This window comes from Monodon monoceros, unplaced genomic scaffold (genome assembly GCF_005190385.1).
Source record: "Monodon monoceros isolate NGI ecotype Baffin Bay Population unplaced genomic scaffold, NGI_Narwhal_1 Super_Scaffold_2, whole genome shotgun sequence".
NCBI lineage: Eukaryota > Metazoa > Chordata > Mammalia > Artiodactyla > Monodontidae > Monodon > Monodon monoceros.
In genome coordinates this window covers 89,084,532-89,105,217 of record NW_021703776.1, presented here as the reverse complement: position 1 = coordinate 89,105,217, position 20,686 = coordinate 89,084,532, and positions in this window count along the sequence as shown.

Sequence of the window (20,686 nt, the reverse complement as noted above, 5' to 3'; positions counted from 1 at the left end):
AAACATTTAGAGAAGTGTTGACACCTGTACTTCTGAAACTATTCTGAAATTTGCAGAGGAAGGAATACTGCTGATCTCATTCTATGATGCCACCATCACCCTGATAACAAAACCAAAGACATCACAAAAAAAGAAAGTTACAGGCTAATATCATCAATGAACATAGACACAAAAATCCTCAACAAAGTACTAGCAAACTGAATCGAACAATACATTAAAAGGATCATACACCATGATCATGATATCCCAGGGATGTAAGGATTTTTCACATTAACAAATTGAAGAATAAAAACCATATGATTATCTCAATAGATGCAGAAAAATCTTTTGATAAAATTCAACATCCATTCACGATAAAAAACTCTCCAGAAAGTGGGCATAGAGGGAACATACCTCAACATTATAAAGGCCATATATGACAAACCCACAGCTAACATAATTCTCAATGCTGAAAAACTGAAAGCATTTCCTCTAAGATCAGGAACAAGACAAGGGTGCCCATGCTCACCATGTTCATTCAACCTAGCTTTGGAAGTTCTAGCCATGGCATTCAGAGAAGAAAAAAGAAATAAAAGGAATACAAACTGGAAAAGAAGAAGTAAAACTGTCACTGTTCACAAATGACATGATATTATACATAGAAAATCCTAAAGATGCTACCAGAAAACTACAGAACTCATCAATGAATTTGGTAAAGTTGCAGGATACAAAATTAATAAACAGAAATCTTTTGCATTTCTATACACTAACAACAAAAGATCAGAAAGAGAAATTACAGAAACAATCCCATTTACCATCACATCAACAAGAATAAAATACCTAGCAATAAACATACCTGTACAGGAGGCAAAACACCTGTACTCTGAAAATTAAAAGTTGCTGATGAAAGGAATCGAAAATGACACAAACAGATGGAAAGATATACTGTGTTCTTGGATTGGAGGTATCAAGATTGTTAAAATGACCATATTACCCAAGGCAATCTACAGATTCAATATAATCCTTATCAAATTACCAATGGCATTTTTCACAGAACTAGAACAAAAAATTTTTAAGTTTGTATGGAAACACAAAAGATCCCGAATAGCCAAAGCAATCTTAAGAAAAAGGAAGCTGGAGGAATCAGGCTCCCTCACTTCAGACTATATTACAAAGGTACAGTAATCAAAACAGTATGTTACTGGCACAAAAACGGACATATAGTTCAATGGAACAGGATAGAAAACCCAGAAATAGACCCACGCACCTATGGTCAATTAATCTATGACAAAGGAGGCAAGAATATACAATGGAGAAGAGACAGTCTCCTCAATAAGTGGTGCTGGGAAAACTAGAAAGCTACATGTAAAAGAATGAAATTAGAACACTCCCTAACACCATACACAAAAATAAACTCAAAATGGATCAAAGACCTAAATGTAAGAACAAATACTATAAAACTCCTAGAGAAGACATAGGCAGAACACTCTTTGACAAAAATCAGAGCAATATCTTTTTGGATCCACCTCCTAGAGTAATGAAAATAAAAGCAAAAATAAACAAATTGGACCTAATTAAAACTTAAAAGCGTTAGCATAGCAAAGTAAACTATAAACAAAACGAAAAAACAACCTACAGAATGGGAGAAAATATTTCTAAATGATGCAACCGACAAGGGATTAATTTCCAAAATATATGAACATCTCATACAGCTCAATATCAAACAAACAAACAAAACAGCCCAATCAAAAAATGGGCAGAAGATCTAAATAGATATTTCTCCAAAAAAGGTGTACAGATGGCCAGCAGGCACATAAAAAGATGCTCAACATAACTAATTATTTAGAGAAATGCAAATCAAAACTAAAATGAGGTATCACCTCACACCGGTCAGAATGGCTATCATAAAACAGTTTACATATAATAAATGCTGGAGAGGGTGTGGAGAAAAGGGAACCCTCTTGCACTGTTGGTAGGAATGTAAATTGGTACAGCCACTATGGAGAACAGTATGGAGGTTACTTAAACCAAAATAGAGTTACCATATGATCCTGCAATCCCACTCCTGGACATATATCCAGAGAAAACTGTAATTCGAAAAGATACACACACCCTAATATTCACAGCAGCACTATTTGCATTAGCCAAGACATGGAAGCAATCTAAATGTCTATCAATAGATGAATGGATAAAGATGTGGTATATACACAATAGAATATTACTCAGCCATAAAAAAAAAAATTTATGCCATTTGCAGCAACCTGGACGAATTTAGAGATTATCATACAAAGTGAAGTAAGTCAGACAGACAAATATCATACGATATCACTTATATGTGGAATCTAAAAACAATGATACAAATGAACTTATTTACAAAACAGATAGAGACCCACAGACATAGGAAACAAACTCATGGTTACCAAAGCGGAAAGTAGAGGGGATAAATTAGGAGGCTGGGATTAACATTCACACTACTATATATAAAACAGATAACCAACAAGGACCGACTGTATAGCACAGGGAAATATACTTAATATTTTGTAATAACTTATAAGGGAAAGAATCTGAAAAAGGTGTATATATATATACATATATATATACACACACACACACACACACTGAAATCAGTGTGCTGTACACCTAAAACTAACACAATATTGTAAATCAACTATACTTCAATTTAAAAGTTAAAAAAAGGTTTGAAATGAAAATGGAAAAAAATTCCATCAGCTTGACCTAAGGTCTGGTTTCATAGTACGTCAGTCAGCGGGTATTGAAAACTTAAGAGGAAACCACTGTGCTGTTCTTTTGGAAATGCATGCATACACGCTCAATGTGTATTAACAATTTGTTTAAAAGTCTTTGGATTAGTCTTATTTAAAATTTACCTGTTTTTAAACTGTCTTCATTCTTCTGAAAACCACCAAAGTTCTAAACTCGGATGCTATAGAACCAAACTTTTGAAGACTCTTTCATAACATTAAAACCTCTGACAATACTTAAGTTGTAGTGATATTCTGTATGTACTCCACATACTGCAAAGGTTCAGTTTCAGTTTCTGTGTTTAGTCCCATTGCTTGAAGCCTCTTTAAATTTCCACTATCCATAACTTTTCATCTCAGTTCTGAAATTATGTTTGGCCTGGCTCCTCTGAATTTAGGTGTTTTTTTGTTTGTTTCTTTTTTGGGGTTTTTTTTTTTTTTTTGGTACTTCCACAGAAAGGAAAATGCTTCTTCAGCTCAAACCTAAAGTTTGCAACAGGGACCATGATATATTCACAGGAATTAAGGCCTTTTCAGTGTCACTGCTGATGGGTATGAAATACAGGCATACAAGCTGTTTCCAATTATCTGTATAGAAAAATCCATGGCGGCAATTGGTGCTAGGTCAGTGAGCTGCTGGATTATTGCAGGAAGAGGTTACAGCTGCTCTGCCAACGACACACTCATTCCTCCACAGGTGCAATCAGGAGCCGGAGTCTGAACTCCGTTAGCAATAGCCTCTGGTAAAAGTACATTCTTAATCACCAAATTTGAAATAGCCATTTAGGTTGTCAAGAGAAAGGCTGATATTGAAGGAATGGAATTTTCTAGCTCTAACTCAAACCAGATCATATTTTCCATTCTATTTATCTTGTCTAAAAAGAACTAGGGAGTAAAAGTTAGCTGAGCAACAAATGCTAAATGTCATCCATATAGTTTGTAGTAGAATAACAAACTAGTCATTTGATTTAGTAGGTCCACTCAAGAAAAATGAACTTCTCAGAGATTAGTTCTGTTGTGATTTTTATTTTCAAAGAACAAAACATAGATTTTGTTCATCAATTGTAGGAGCCTGGGTCAGAAGCTGGTCTAGTATACTTACTCACTGGTATCAATTTTTTGAACCAGAAATCCCATATTGGTGTCTTGGGTTGATTTTTTATGGTCCCAATGAACGCTGCCTCCTGCTATTAACGTCCTGTATAGTCCCCTCCAGCATTAACTTTGGATTTGACCCTTTTGCTAATGGGACATTTGCTGGTGTGAACTAAGTGGTGGTTTGATAGGGACTTGCACATTGGGTTTGTCCCTTTGGTATGCTCCTTCTGGAAACCCGGCACCATTACGACAGATCCCAAGTTAGCCACATGGGGAAGTGTGCAGAAAGGGAGAGATGTACAGCCACTGCAGCTGAGGCACCCATCAGTTATATGACTGAAGAAGACTTCTTGGATGTTCTAGGCCCAGCATGACTCAGAGTAGAACTGGCCTGACAAGCCCAGTCCAAACTGCATAATCATGAGTATGTAAATGTCTGAGTTTTGGGTGGTTTGTAACACTGTTACCAAGTCCAAGATCATACTGCTTGCTACAAAGACAGGCCAATAAATCAAGAGATGGGTTCTTGGCACAGGGAATAGCAACTCTTTTGGAAAGCCAACAGACTGAGAAGATGGTGGATTTGTGTCCCAAAGAACCAACTTGCCTGAGTTAGAATTCAGGCTTCTTTTATACTAAAAGGGGAGGCAGTAAAGTCAAACATTTCCTAGTTCAGGTCAGCCTCCAGGGGGGAAATGTTAATTTCTTCCTCCCTGCAGTCATTCACAGGTGGGCCTGGTCAGGATGTTTCCAGTGAGCTAAACAAAGGTATTTGAGCTTAATGCTCATTACCTTGGAGACAGGGTTCCCAGAGATGGGCCATTAGGTATAATTTAAGCTTACAGGCAACATCCCTTTGGTGATTAATTTGCAGTAGAATACAAAGTTTTTTCCCTATTACAACTCCCCACTGTCAATGTCCATTCTACAATCTGATGGGAAAGAGATGAAGACTGTTCTGGCTACTTCCTGCATGGGCAATGAATGTTCCTTAGACTCTTTAGTCAGTCATTTTTTATCTACAACTATTTGAACCTGATGAAACCCCTTAGCACTTTGTTGTCTAATTGGTAATTGAACTTGGGGTTTCTGTTCTAGTTCCCAATAAACATACTAGATTCCTGTGCTACTTATTTGGACAAAATTAAACAAACTGGTTGACACTTCTCCAGCTACGATGAAATTACCATCTACTTCAAATGGATAGACCTGTTGGAGGCAAACTCATGCACAGAGGTTAGTATAGTTCACAAAGTTTTAGCCTAACTGGAAACTGCTAGGTCTTTTAGAGAATTTATAGATTCTCCTGCCTGAGCTGACACCTGGAATGGCCTACAATGCAATATTTTAAAGGAGCTTAATTTAAGCCTGCTTCTGGGAGCCAATGATCTGTAGCAGGGCAACTGGCAAGGACTTATACCAAGTTAAATTAGTCTCTTGACATATTTCAGTGATGTTCCTTTTTAACGTATGATTCATTTTCTTGTTTTTTTCCTGTTGTGGTCTATAGGATGAGTGTAGTTTCAGTGCCTTAATTCAGATCAAGGGATAATTTCCCTAAGGAGGGCTCTAATCACTTCAGAGACTTTCTCTCCAGGTGGGATATGCTACCACCCATCGTCAAAAGTATCCACAAACACTAGCAGGTTATTTGAAATTTCTTGCAGCTTGAGGCACTTGAGTGAAGTCTATTTTCCAGTCCTCAGTGGGGCAGGTTCCTCTGTGTTGATTCCCCATCTGGGGATGTCTGAGAGCAGTCTTTGGGTCATGTAAATCATGCAATTCTGAGTGAGTGCCTGGATGGTCTTTTTTAGGTTAGGCCCCATTATTTATATTTTTGAATCCACCATAAGGTGGCATTTCTCCTGTAATGGGTACTATTATGAATGTGCTACAGCACAGGTCCAAGGTGTGATCCCAGTAAATCTTCACAGTTTGGCCCTCTCTTTGTCCTTTTCTGAATACACTGGCTGGTATTTTGACAAGTTAATCTGTGGGAGAAGTAATCCTCTTGCCTCAGAAGATATTGTTTTAGGTTAGATGTCCCAGCAACACCCCCCCCCACCCTTTTATTTTGTGAACTGAAAACTGTTCTAAAAAATAAAGTCTATTAAAAAATTTTAAATCTAAACTACCTATTTTTTCCGTAACATTGTTGGAATTAAAAATAATTTTTAAACTTTGATAATCTAACTGGTTACTAAAAAAATATCATTTTACTTTACATATTTTTAAATTATTATTTAGGTTGACTAAGAGGTTTGCAATTCTAGCATCCCTTTTTAATGGGATTCATATTGGCCGTGTGTTTTTGGGCTTCCCTGGAATGCCGCTAGTACACACTTATGGTCTTACATTTCTGTAGACATGGAGGGAGGGGGAAAGAGCTCTGTCTCCCTTCCTGGGGTTTTCAAGAGTGCTATCTGTCGGCTGACATCATGTGCTGGTGGACTCTGATATCAAGCTGTTCTGGTGAAGAAGTTCAGGGTGAGGTCTACCAGAAAGTTAATCAGCTCGTTCCCCACTGTCAATTTTACCCAGGGCTACTGTGGGAAATTAGATGTCTCTAGTCCAAGGGAGTTCCTGCGCCTCTTCATTCATCACAGTGTTCCTCTCTTTCTACCATATGACAGGCTCTCGTCTTTTATTGTTTTCCTTATGTTTTAACCTAAGGCAATCTCTTTTCCAATGTTCTTCCTTAGTACGCACACTGTTCCTTCCCCAATAGTGGCTCTTACCTCTCTTCCGGTTACTTGCCTTCTGGGAAACCCAATATTGTTGCCAAAAAAGTGGCATTGCCTTTTGCATCTTCTTTCTTCTGTTATTGTTCCCTGTTTAACACTTTAAAAGCAACATCTACAATTGAGAAGGATTCATTCCAAATGCACCATCTAAATTTTGCAACTTTCTCTTGACATCTGAGGCACTTTGCCCCCCAAAATGTCAAATTTAAAATTCTAATATTATTTTCAAGGGCCTTGGGATCTGCATTAGTATGACATCTGTAGGCCTGATAAATCCTTTTGAAAAACTAAGAAAAGTCTTCATTTGATTTTTTTTTTTTTTTTGGCTGTGTTTCTTGAATTGTGTTCAAAGTCTTTTGCTTTGGTTCCTCTTTTCAAAGTTCTGCCAAGATGCACTAATAAGGGGTGCTTTAGTAAGGGTATTCTTCCTTCACTGGGGTCCCAATTTGGTTCAGCGGTGGGTACTGCCAAGCAGGGGTGTAGAGGATCCTCCCTATAAAGCAGGGTTGTGTTCTTTCCAATCAAAGTCTGAGATACCCAGCTGGCTGGTTATTTGCATTTAGTCCCCTATATGAGATAACAGTGATGGAAACTGCCTTGCCCTGGGAGTGGCTCCAGGCCCAAATTGGGTGCCCTGTCTGGTCTTAGATGGTGACACCAGACCAAGTCCCTGTGCCCCAGAAACTAACAGAAGATTTTCTAATTGATTCCTATAAGCAGGGACAGTCCTGAGGCCCCATGTCAGGAACTGGGGCTGGAAAGGAATGGAAGGTGGTAGAAGGGGTGGATATACTGGCATGGCAGCCAGAATGGCTGGGACAGCTAGCTCAGCTGGAGGAGTTCAAGTTTGAAGAAACATATCCTCACTCTCATTCCCTTTCTTTTCTTATTTTCCCTGAGGTAATAGCACAAATGCTTGCACATAAAAGATTTCATCATTCTTCCCCACTTCTTCACAAAATAGCTATAGAGTCATTCAAAAGCCACTGTAGATTTTTTTAAGTGGCTGGAGTTCCTGGACAAGACAGCAGAGTAGAAGGACTTTGAGCTCACCTCCTCTCACAAGCACACCAAAATCACAACTAACTGCTGAAAAACCACTGATTAGAAAAGACTGAAACCTACCAAAAAAGATATTCTACATCCAAAGACATAAGAATGAACCACCACAAGATGTTAGGAGGGGCAAACTCATGATATAATCAAATTCCATGCTCCCCCCCCCCAGGTGGCTGACCCACAGACTGGAGAATAATTATATTGCAAAAGTTCTCCAACAAGAGTGAGAGTTCTAAGCCCCACATTAGGCTCCCCAGCCTGGGAGTCTGGCATCAGGAGGAGGAGCCCCCAGAGCACTTGACTTTGAAGGCCACAGGACTGCAGGAAATAGAGACTTCACTTTTGGCAGGAATACACAAAGGTCTCATGCACACTGGGACCCAGGGCAAAAGCAGCAACTCCATAGGAGCCTGGCCAGACCTACTTGCTGGTCTTGGAGGGTCTCCTGGGGAAATTGGGGGAAGCTGGGGCTCACTATGAGGACAAGGACACTGGTGGCAGATGAAACAGGAAGTATTCATTGGTGTGAACCCTCCTGGAGGCTGACATTTTGGCACCAAGACCTGGTCCCATTCAACAGCCTGTAGGTTCCAGTGCTGGAATTCCTCAGGCCAAGCAAACAACCGGGCTGGAACACAGCCCCACCCATCATCAGACAGGCTGCCTAAAGATTTCCTGAGCCCACAGACTCCTCTAGACAAACCCCATGACAAAGCACTGCCCACCAGAGGGCCAAGACACAGCTCCACCAGCCAGTGGGCAGGCACCAGCCACTCCCACCAAGAAGCCAGCATAAGCCTCTAGACTATCCTCAACCACCAGGGGGCAGACACCAGAATCAAGAAAATGACAATCCAGCAGCCTGTGGAAATGAGTCTGCAAACACAGAAATTTAGAGAAAATGAGACAGCAGAGGAATACGTTCCAGGTGAAGGAACAAAATAAAACCCCAGAAGAACAACTAACTGAAGTGGAGATAGGCAATCTGCCCAAGAAAGAGTTCAGAGTAATGATCATAAAGATGAACCAGGAACTTGGGAAAAGAATGGATCACAGAGTGAGAAGTTAAAAGAAGTTTATAACACAGAGTTAGAAAATGTAAAGAACCATAGTTGAAGAATACAATAACTAAGATGAAAAATACACTAGAAGGAACTGATAGCAGAATAAATGAGGCAGAGAAACAGATAAGTGAGCTGGAAGACAGAATGGTGGAAACCACTGCCGTTGAACAGAATAAAGAAAAAATAAAAAGAAATGAGGACAGTTTAAGAGACCACTAGGACAACATCAAGCACACCAACATTTGCATTATAGGGGTCGTAGAAGGAGAAGAGAGAGAGAAAGGGCCTGAGAAAATATTTGAAGAGATAATAGCTAAAAACTTCTCTAATATAGGAAAGGAAACAGTCACTAAAGTCCAGGAAGCTCAGAGTCCCATACAGGATGAACTCAAGGAGGAACATGCCGAGAAACATAGTAATCAAAATGACAAAAATTAAAGACAGAGAAAATATTAAAAGCAACAAAAGAAAAGCAACAATATACAAGTGAATCCCCATAAAGTTATCAACTGATAACTCCACCCACCAAGGCTCTCATTCAGATTTCACAGAACAGTCAAAAGTTTTACAGACAAGCAAAAGATAAAAGAATTCAGTACCACCAAACCAGCTTTACAACAAATGCTACAGGAACTTTTCTAGGCAGAAAAGGCCACAACTAGAAACAAGAAAATTATGAAATGGGAAAACTCAGTGGTAAAGGCAAACATACAATAAAGGTAGGAAATCATCCACACACAAATACGATATCAAAACCAGTAATTGTGAGAGGAGGAGAGTACAAATGCAGGATATTTGGAATGCATTTGAAATTAAGGGATCAGCAATTTAAAACAATCATGTATATATAGAGTGCTATATGAAAACCTCATGGTAACTGCAAACCAAAAATCTATAATAGGTATACACACACAAAAGAAATTGGAATCCAAACACAACACTAAAGGTAGTCATCAAATCACAAGAGAACAGAAGAGGAAAGGAAGAAAAACTACCTACAAAAACAAATCCAAAACAATTAACAAAGTGGAAATAAGAACAAACATATCAATACTTACCTTAAATGTAAATGGATTAAATGCTCCAACCAAAAGATATAAACTGGCTGAATGGATACAAAAACAACACCTGTATATATTCTGTCTACAAGAGACCCACTTCACACCTAGAGACACATACAGACTGAAAGTGAGGGGACAGAAAAAGGTATTCCATGCAAACGGAAATCAAAAGAAAGCTGGAGTAGCAATACTTCTGTCAGACAAAATAGATTTTAAAATAAAGTCTGTTACAAAAGACAAAGCAGGACACTAAGTAATGATCAGGGATCAATCCAAGAAGAAGATATAACCATTGGAAATTAATGTGCACCCAACAGGGAGCACCTCAATATATAAGGCAAATATTAATGAACACAAAAGAAGAAGTCAACAGTAACAAAATAATAGTGGGGAACACCCCACTTATGTCAATGGACAGATCATCCAGACAGAAAATCAATAAGGAAACACAGGCCTTAAATGACACATTAGACAGATGGGCCTAACTGATATTTGTAGAGCATTCCATCCGAAAGCAGCAGAATACACATTCTTTTCAAGTGCACATGGAACATTCTCCAGGATAGATCACATGCTGGGCTACAAAACAAGTCTCGGTAAATTTAAGATAATTGATATGATATCAAGCATCTTTTATGATATGATATCAAGCATCTTTTATGACCACAAATCTATGAGATTAGAAATCAACTACAAGGAAAAAAAACCGCAAAAAACACAAACACATGGAGGACAAACAATATGCTACTAAACAATCAATGGATCACTGAGGAAATTAAAGAGGAAATCAAAAAATACCTAGAGACAAATAAATTTAAATATGCCTATCCAAAACCTATGGGAGGCAGCAAAAACAGTTCTGAGACAGTTTATAGTGACACAAGCTTACCTCGTGAAACAAGAAAAATCTCAAATAAACAACATAAACTTACACCTAAAGTAACTAGAGAAAGAAGAACAAACAAAACCCAAAGTTAGTAGAAGGAAAAAAATCATAAAGATCAGAGCAGAAGTAAATGAAATAGAGACTAACAATAGAAAAGATCAATGAAACTAAATGCTGGTTCTTTGAGAAGATAAACAAAATCATAAAGATAAACAAAATCATAAAGATAACAAAAGATAAACAAAATCATAAAGATCAGAGCAGAAGTAAATGAAATAGAGACTAACAATAGAAAAGATCAATGAAACTAAAAGCTGGTTCTTTTGAGAAGATAAACAAAATTGATAAAATTTTAGCCAGACTCATCAAGAAAAAAAGGGAGAAGACCCAAATCGATAAAATTAGAAATGAAAAAGAAGTTACAACTAACACCACAGAAATATAAAAGATCACAAGAGCAACTATGTGCCAAGCAACCATGTCTCCAAGCAACTATGTGCCACTAAAATGAACAACCTAGAAGAAGGGGACAAATTCTTAGAAAGGTACAATCTTCAAAGACTGAACCAGGAAGAAATAAAAAATATGAACAGACCAATCACAAGTACTGAAATTGAAACTGTGATTTTAAAACTCCCAACAAACAAAAGTCCAGGACCAGATGGCTTCACAGGTGAATTCTACCAAACATTTAGAGAAGTGTTAGCACCTATACTTCTGAAAATCTTCCAAAAACTTTTAGAGGAAGAAACGCTCCCAACTCATTCTATGAGGCCATGATCACCCTGATATCAAAACCAGACAAAGATACCACAAAAAAGAAAATTACAGGCCAATATCACCAATGAATATAAATGCAAAAATACTCAATACCAGCAATCTGAATCCAACAATACATTAAAAGGATCGTACACCATGATCAAGTGTTGTTTAACCCAGGCATGCAAGGATTTTTCAATATCCAGAAATCAGTGTGACACATCCTATTAACAAACAGAAAAATAAAAACCATATGATCATCTAAATAGACGCAGAAAAACATCTGACAAAATTCAACACCCATTGAGGATAAAAGCTCTCCAGAAAGTGGGAAAAGAGGAAACTGACCTCAACATAATAAAGGCCATATATGAAAAACCCACAGGTAACATCGTTCTCAACAGTGAAAAGCTTAAAGCATTCTCTCTAAGATCAGGAGCAAGGCAAGGATGTCCACTGTCACCACTTTTATGCCATGGCAATCAGAGAAGAAAAAGAAATAAAAGAAATACAAATTGGAAAAGAAGTAAAACTGTCACTGTTTGCAGATGACATGATACTATACATACAATATACTAAAGACATTACCAGACAACTACTAGAGCTCATCAATGAATTTGGCAAAGCTTCAGGATACAAAATTAATACACAGAAATCTCTTGCATTCTTATACACTAACAATGAAAGATCAGAAAGAGAAATTAAGGAAACAATCCCATTTACCACTGCATCAAAAAGAATAAAATACCTAGGAATAAACCTACCTATGGAGACAAAAGATTTCTACTCTGAAAACTATAAGAAACTGATGAAAGAAATTCGAGATGACACAAACAGATGGAAGGATATACCATATTCTTGGACTGGAAGAATTGATATTGTCAAAATGACTATACTACCCAAGGCAATCTACAGATTCAAGGCAATCCCTATCAAATTACCAATGGCATTTTCCACAGAACTAAAGCAAAATTTTCTACAATTTGTATGGAAACACAAAAGACCCCAAATAGCCAAAATAATCTTGAGAAAGAAAAATGGAGCTGGAGGAATCAGGCTCCCTGACTTCAGACTATACTACACAGCTACAGTAATCAAAACAGTATGGTACAGACACAAAACAGACATATAGATCAATGAAACAGGATAGAATGTCCAGAAATAAACTCAAGCACCTATGGGCAATTAATCTACAATGAGGGAGCCAAGAATATACAATGGAGAAAAGACAGTCTCTTCAATAAGTGGTGCTGGGAAAACTGGACAGCTACTTGTAAAAGAATGAAATTAGAATTAGAACATTCTCTAACATCATACACAAAAATAAACTCAAAATGGATCAAAGACCAAAACATAAGGCCAGACACTGTAAAACTCTTAGAGGAAAACACAGGCAGAACACTCTTTGACATAAATCACAGTAATATCTTTTTTGATCCACCTCCTAGAATAATAAAAAGAAAAAGAAAAGTAAACAACTGGGACCTAATTAAACTTAAAAACTTCTGTACAGCAAAGGAAACCATCAACAAAATGGAAAGACAGCCCTTAGAATGGGAGAAAACTTTTGAAAATGAAGAGACCAACAAGCGATTAATCTCCAAAATATACAAACAGCTCACACAGCTCTATATCAAAAACACAAACAACCTCATCAAAAAATGGGCAGTTCTAAATAGACATTTCTCCAAAGAAGACATACAGATGGCCAAAAAGCACATGAAGAGATCCTCAACATCACTAATTATCAGAGAAATTAAAATCAAAACTGCAATGAGGTATCACTTCACACCAGTGAGAATGGCCATCATCAAATAGTCTACAAACAATAAATGCTGGGAAGGGTGTGAATTCTCCTACACTGTTGGTTAGAATGTAAATTGGTACAACCACTATGGATAACAGTATGGAGGCGCCTTAAAAAACATAAAATAGAACCACCATATGATCCTGCAATCCCACTCCTGGGCATATATCCAGAGATAACCATAATCCGAAAGGATACATGCACCCCAATATTCATTGCAGCACTGTTTACAATACCCAAGACATGGAAGCAACCTCAATGTCCATCGACAGAGGAATGAATAAAGAAGATGTAGTACATATATACAATGCAATATTACTCAACCATAAAAAAAGAATGAAATAATGCCATTTGCAGCAACATGGATGGACCTAGAGATTATCATACTAAGTGAAGTAAGTCAGATAAAGAAAAACAAATATATGATTTCACCCATATGTGGAATCTAATTTTTTTTTTTTTTTTTTTTGCGGTACGTGGGCCTCTCACTGTTGTGGCCTCTCCCGTTGCGGAGCACAGGCTCCGGACGCGCAGGCTCAGCGGCCATGGCTCACGGGCCCAGCCGCTCCGCGGCATGCAGGATCTTCCCGGACCAGGGCACGAACCCGCGTCCCCTGCATCGGCAGGTGGACTCCCAACCACTGCGCCACCAGGGAAGCCCTGGAATCTAATTTTAAAAAGATACAAATGAACTTATTTACAAAACAGAAACAGACTTAACAGATATCAAAAAACAAACTTATGGTTACCAAAGGGGAAAACTGGAGGTGGGGGAGGGATAAATCAGGAGCTTGGGATGAACATACACACACTACTATATATAAGATAGATAACCAAAAAGGACCTACTGTGTAGCAGAGAAATCTATTCAATATTCCGTGATAATCTGTATGAGAAAAGAATCTAAAAAAGAATGAATATATGTATATGTGTAACTGAATCACTTTGCTATACACTTGAAAATAATACAACACTGTAAATCAACTATACTCCAATAAAATTATTCAAAAAAACAGTATGGTACTGGCACAAAAACAGACATATAGATCAATGGAACAGGATAGAAAGCCCAGAAGTAAACCCATGCACCTGTGGTCAATTAATCTATGACAGAGGAGACAAGAATATACAATGGAGAAAAGACAGTCTCTTCAATAAGTAGTGCTGGGAAAACTGGACAGCTACATTTAAAAGAATGAAATTAGAACATTTTCTATCTTCATACAGAAAAATAAACTCAAAATGGATTAAAGACCTTAATGTAAGACCAGATACTATGAAACTCCTAGAGGAAAGCAAGCAGAACATTCTTTGACATAAATTGTAGGAATATCTTTTTGGATCCATCTCCTAGGGTCATGGAAATAAAAACAGAAATAAATAAATGGGACCTAATTAAACTTAAAAGCTTCTGCATAGAAAAGGAAGCCATCAGCAAAAAGAAAAGACAACCTACAGAATGGGAGAAAATATTTGCAAATGATGTGACCAACAAGAAATTAATTTCCAAAATATACAAACAGCTCATACAGCTCAATATCAAAAAAGCAAACAACCCAATAAAGAAATGGGCAGAAGATTAAAATAGACATTTCTCTAAAGAAGACATAGATGGCCAAAAGGCACATGAAAAGATGCTCAACATCACTAATTATTAGAGAAATGCAAATCAAAACTTCAATAAGGTATCACCTCACACCAGTCAGAATGGCCATCATCAAAGTCTACAAATAATATCAACAAATGCTGGAGAAGGTGTGGAGATGAGGGAACCCTCCTACACTGTTGGTGGGAATGTAAACTGGTACAGCCACTATGGAGAGTAGTATGGAGTTTCCTTAAAAAAACTATTGGGTTGGCCAAAAAGTTCATTTAGGTTTTTCCGTAAGATTTTATGGAAGTTACCATGTGATCCTGCAACCCCACTCCTGGGCAGACATACAGAGAAAACTATAATTGGAAAAGATCCATCACCCCAATCTTCACTGCAGCGCTATTTACAATAGCCAAGATATGGAAGTGACTAAAAGGCCATTGACAGATGAATGGATAAAGAAGATGTGGTATATATGTAGGTGATGGACTATTACTCAGCCATAAAAAAGGATGAATGCCATTTGCAGCAACATGGATGGACCTAGAGATTATCATACTAGCTGAAGTGAGACAGAGAAAGACAAATATCATATGATATTGCTTATATGTGGAATCTAAAAAAAAAAATGATGCAGTGAACTTATATACCAAACAGAAATAGACTCATAGACAGAGAGAAAAAACTTATGGTTACCAAAGGGGAAAGGTGTGGGGAGAAGGATAAAACAGGAGTTTGGGATTAACACATACACACTACTATATATTAAATAGATAACCAACAAGGACCTATTGTGTAGCACAGGGAACTATACTCAATATTTTGTAACCTATAAATAACCTCAATAACCTATAAGGGAAAAGAATCTGGAAAAGAATGTATCTATAAAACTGAATCACTTTGCTGTACACCTGAAACTAATACAATATTATAAATCAACTACACTTCGATTTTTAAAAAGCCACTGTAAAACCATAAATAGCAATTGATCATCTCTAACCATTAAAAGGATGCCTTTTTGCTTTGGCATCAACCAACTGGGACTACAATGCAGTTGAAGAGAAAACTTGGTTACTGCTGTGACATACAAAAATTTAAGGTAACTACTAAAATTATAACTGATACCATTTTCCAGGATGTACCAGAATTTTAGGAGCTCCATATAATTCTAGAGTGTGTATATTAATAACGTTTACCCATATGATACAATCTAAGAAGTTTTATCACCACTTATTTGACAATGCTTCCTATGTAATTTACCATACCAAATAAGCCTAATTAGTTTAATATTCCTCTCTCTGAGATGGAGAGAAAACAAATAATTAGAGGTTTTCCAGGGACCCTTTGGAAAAACTCAAAGTTAGCTAGAAGTCAAATGAACTTCATTTAGAATTTGAACTTTGGGAAATTTGTCAAAAATATGGAAAAGTTTTAACCAGTGATAATAAAAGATCTCAATGACAAATACAGATCACTTAAAGAAACTCACAATTACCAAAAGCAGTTCAATATTTCAAGAAAATTTTGTCCTTTTAGAGAACCAAATTCAGGTTTTGTACCACTTTACCTTAAAAATTCATTTTCTTAATTAGGTTCAATCTTAGCCAATCGTGACCATGCACAAGACGCAGCGTTCCTCCTCCAATAACCTTCCACAACTTTCTGTTTCCATATCAATCTGTCCCTCACTTTTTTTTTTTTTCCATTCAGAAACAACCAGCTTAGGACAAAGTCACCTTTCCCCCTTCAACAAAATGCATTTTCATTCCTCATACCTTCTTTGCTGAAAACACACATTCTCTATTTTTGTATACTGAAATGTTTCCCTTATAATTCTTAACCTTAAAACATTAACCTCTAATGAAAACCAAGAGGCAAGTCTTTGTAGATGGTTGTTCCACCATTTCCTGATTGACAAACTTATGCTTTGGTCTTCCTCTCCTAAAGGTATGTAAATTTAGACCTGCCCAGCAATTAATGTTCTAATATTCCATCCTGTTTGAAAGGACCCAGGTATTCAATGAATTCTCTCCATTTAACTTAGTTTAGTTGCAAGTTATGAAAATCCAGAGAGACTTCTTTTTTTTTTTTTGCCGTACGCGGGCCTCTCACTGTTGTGGCCTCTCCCGTTGAGGAGCACAGGCTCCGGACGCGCAGGCTCAGCGGCCATGGCTCACGGGCCCAGCCGCTCCGCGGCATGTGGCATCTTCCCGGGCCGGGGCACGAACTTGCGTCCCCTGCATCGGCAGGTGGACTCTCAACCACTGCGCCACCAGGGAAGCCCCCAGAGAGGCTATTTTAAATAGACATTCCCAAAACATAATCATTCCTATAGAGTTCATCTAAAACTCTTACCTCATTTACTTCTATTTACTTAAAATCTTGTCATAATGTTATTTTTCCTGCTGACAACATTTCTAACAGGAATAATAAGATCTTACTTGATTTCTAGTAAACCTAGGTACAATAAAAGTACTATGCTTAATGTAAATGACTGTAAAGACATGTCTGTATTAAACAAACCAACAAGCTTAATCTAACTTTTAGTACTAAATATTAATTCAATACTGAATATTTCCTAGATCATGTGAATCCAAAATACATTCTGGCCAGTTTTTTATATTTGAGCATTTATGTAAGTGCTTACTTTCCTTTAAGTCAATTAAATAGAGCTCTTTTACAAATTAATTATGGCAATGCCACACATCTATAACACGTGTAAAAACACAAACATACAGACCTCACAGTTCCTATTCCAAAATTTCAGCCATGAATCAGGTACAACAATGTAAAACCCATCAGTTACAAAAAGATGTTGGATTCAAATTGGGTTTCTGTTAGATGGGACAAATCAAAGTCACCTGTCTAGATGGCTAACCCTTTTTTACTAATATTTACGGAAAAGACACTTCTATTTCTATCTGTAGCTTTTTCTGATTTTAGGAACCAAGTGGAACCTGCCTCTTCTTCCTGGGAATGTCCCACTCTTGGACAAGAACAGACAGGTTTGGTTTTTTTTTCCCTGATCCTTTCCTCCATTTGACATCAGTAAAAGTTTCAAATATCACAAAACGGATTTGGCTGTAAATGAAGAAACAGTACGAAACAAAATAAAACGAAAAACCCAAAGGACAAACAGAAAATCCTAAATAAACCCTCAAGTCTGGTCTTGGGGTTTTACATATACCAACGACACAGGAGACCATAAACATCATAATTAACACTGTAAGGGTAGCAGTACATAGTATACAGCGTCCCAAGGTAACCCTGCCTAAACCCCTTGTGGAGATCCTAACAGGTACTGTGGCTACACATTGTTTCAAAAAATATCTTCCTCTCACCCACGGGTTCATAGTTGTAATCAGATCACTTATCCAAAATGCGCCTCAGAGGATTTTCTTTAGGAATAGTTGAAACATTACCCTTTTTTTTTTTTTTTTTTTTTTTTGCGGTACGCGGGCCTCTCACTGTTGTGGCCTCTCCCGTTGCGGAGCACAGGCTCCGGACGCGCAGGCTCAGCAGCCACGGCTCACGGGCGCAGCCGCTCCGCGTTAATGTGGGATCTTCCCGGACCGGCGAACGAACCTGTGTCCCCTGCATTGGCAGGCGGACTCTCAACCACTGCGCCACCAGGGAAGCCCACATTACCCATTTTTAAAGACAAACTCAAGAAAAGCAAAATACAACCTGCACACACAAATGCTAGCATTCAAAGAAACAAATGAACCAGTTCACAAATTGAGTAAAAGTCCAACAACTCTTTCCTCTCTCCAACAGGGTATCACACTCAACTACAGAACAAATCAGCTTATTTCGGAGAAAAAGCTCCAAACAGAGAGGAAATGCAACTCTTTCCTCTCTCCAACAGGGTACCCCACTCAAATAGAAAACAAATCGGCTTATTCCAGAGAAAAAGCCCCAAACGGAGAGAAATAACATTCCCGGGTGTACACACCGGAGTGACTTACCTTACTGTCACGGGCTTTTGCTCCAACTGCCGATGCTGGGCAGCCTGTGCCGCTTTGGGGAATTGGAAGGGGAGATCCTCAGGCTCAGGGCAAGTGGTCCCGGCAGCTGCTAGGGCCTTACCAGCAAGGCTCCTGGCTTGCACCAAAATTTGTTTACCAAGTCCAAGGTCCTACTGCTTGCAGCATGACAGGCCAATAAATTGAGAGACGACTTGTTGGGGCAAGAAATAGTGACTTTATTCGGAAAGCCAGCAAACCAAGAAGATGGCGGACTTGTCTCCCAAAGAACCTTCTTGCCTGAGTTAGGTTCACGCTCCTTTTTACTGAAAGGAGAGGGAGTAAAGCCAAACATTTCCCGGTTCCCGTCAGCCCCCGGAGGAGATGTGTTAATTTCCTCTGCCCTGCAGGCACTCACAGGTGGGCCTGTGAGCTACTCAAAGATATTTTAGCTTAATGCTCATTACCTGGGAGGCAGGGTTCCCAGAGATCGGCAATTATGTATAATTTAAGCTTAGAGGCAACATTCCTTTGGTGATTAACTTGTAATAGAATACAAAGGTTCTTCCCTATTACAACACAGCAACAGATAATTGAATCAGAACCTCGCTTTCTAAAGAGACAACCCAATTGGCTTGATCATTTGAGATCCATTCCCTTACAGTGAGAGGGGACAGGAGGAGGAACTGTTACATAATTTTTTTGGCCCAATCAGTAATTGAATTTGTGGTATTGGAGTGGCCCAAACTACACTATGGAATCATAGAATTAGGGAGTTGGAGAGTCCTCACAAAGCATATTTTCAAACTCTTCATTTTGAAAATTAAAAAAAAATGGAGTCCAGAAAAGTTAAGCTGGGAATAGAATCCAAGTCTCGTGATTCTTTCAGTATCTGTACCATGTTGACTACAGTGATCTTCAACACTTTCAAGGAAGTGGACCACTGTTAACAACATCCGGAACATAGTAAATGCTATGTTAATGTGCATTAATTTTTTTCATTATCATACTTTTTCTGCTAATGTTAATCTAAAGCCTCCAGATCCTTACTATGTCCTCTGATATAGTATCATCTAGATCATATATATCCATATCAGAGCACATAGGATATGGTGATAATCAAGTGTTTAAGAAGAAAAAGGGTGAGATAAAGGGCTTATATAAAGTCAGATAGCTATTGAGTGAAAGAGAAGGAATTATGTTTGTAAGTTGTTTATTGATGGGGTTGAAGAAGGACACAGTAAATGACACACTACATTGCAGCTCAAGTTCTAAGCCTATTCAGAAAAATAAATAAAAATGAAAAGGGACAAAGCAAATGAGAGCCCCAAATATTGCCTTTATTACTGATAAATCTGATATTGGACATGTGGCTCATATGGAAGGACAAGTAGTCTTCCTATTACTGGCTTTTAGAGTGACACAGCCCAAAGGATGACATTACATGTGGTTCCCTCAGAGCTCCCCACCTTGAAGTGGAAAAGAAGAAATATGAACTGGAACAACTGGGGTTTAGAAAACTCATCAACAAGAAATATATAATTGGCTAATCAGGAAAAATTAACCTTCCTTAACACACATCCCTCTTTTAATAACATTTGGCCACACTACACATCTTTTGTGCCACTGTTAGAGATGAAATATTTGGCTGAATAAGGCATTAGTGTGACTTACTGAAAATATATCTTATGCTGTTAGTGTTTTCTTATTCTAACTAATATGATAGAAAAAATGTTTGAAGCAGTATATTTCTCAGCTGTTAATTTGACCTTTTCCTCCTTGATCCAGAGAAACAAAATGTTAATGTCTAAAATATATAGTCAATTTCAATGTATACAAATTAGTTATCAATAGATCTTGCTAAAGAATCCTGAGTTTATAAGGTGAGAGCAACCAAAAACTCTAAAG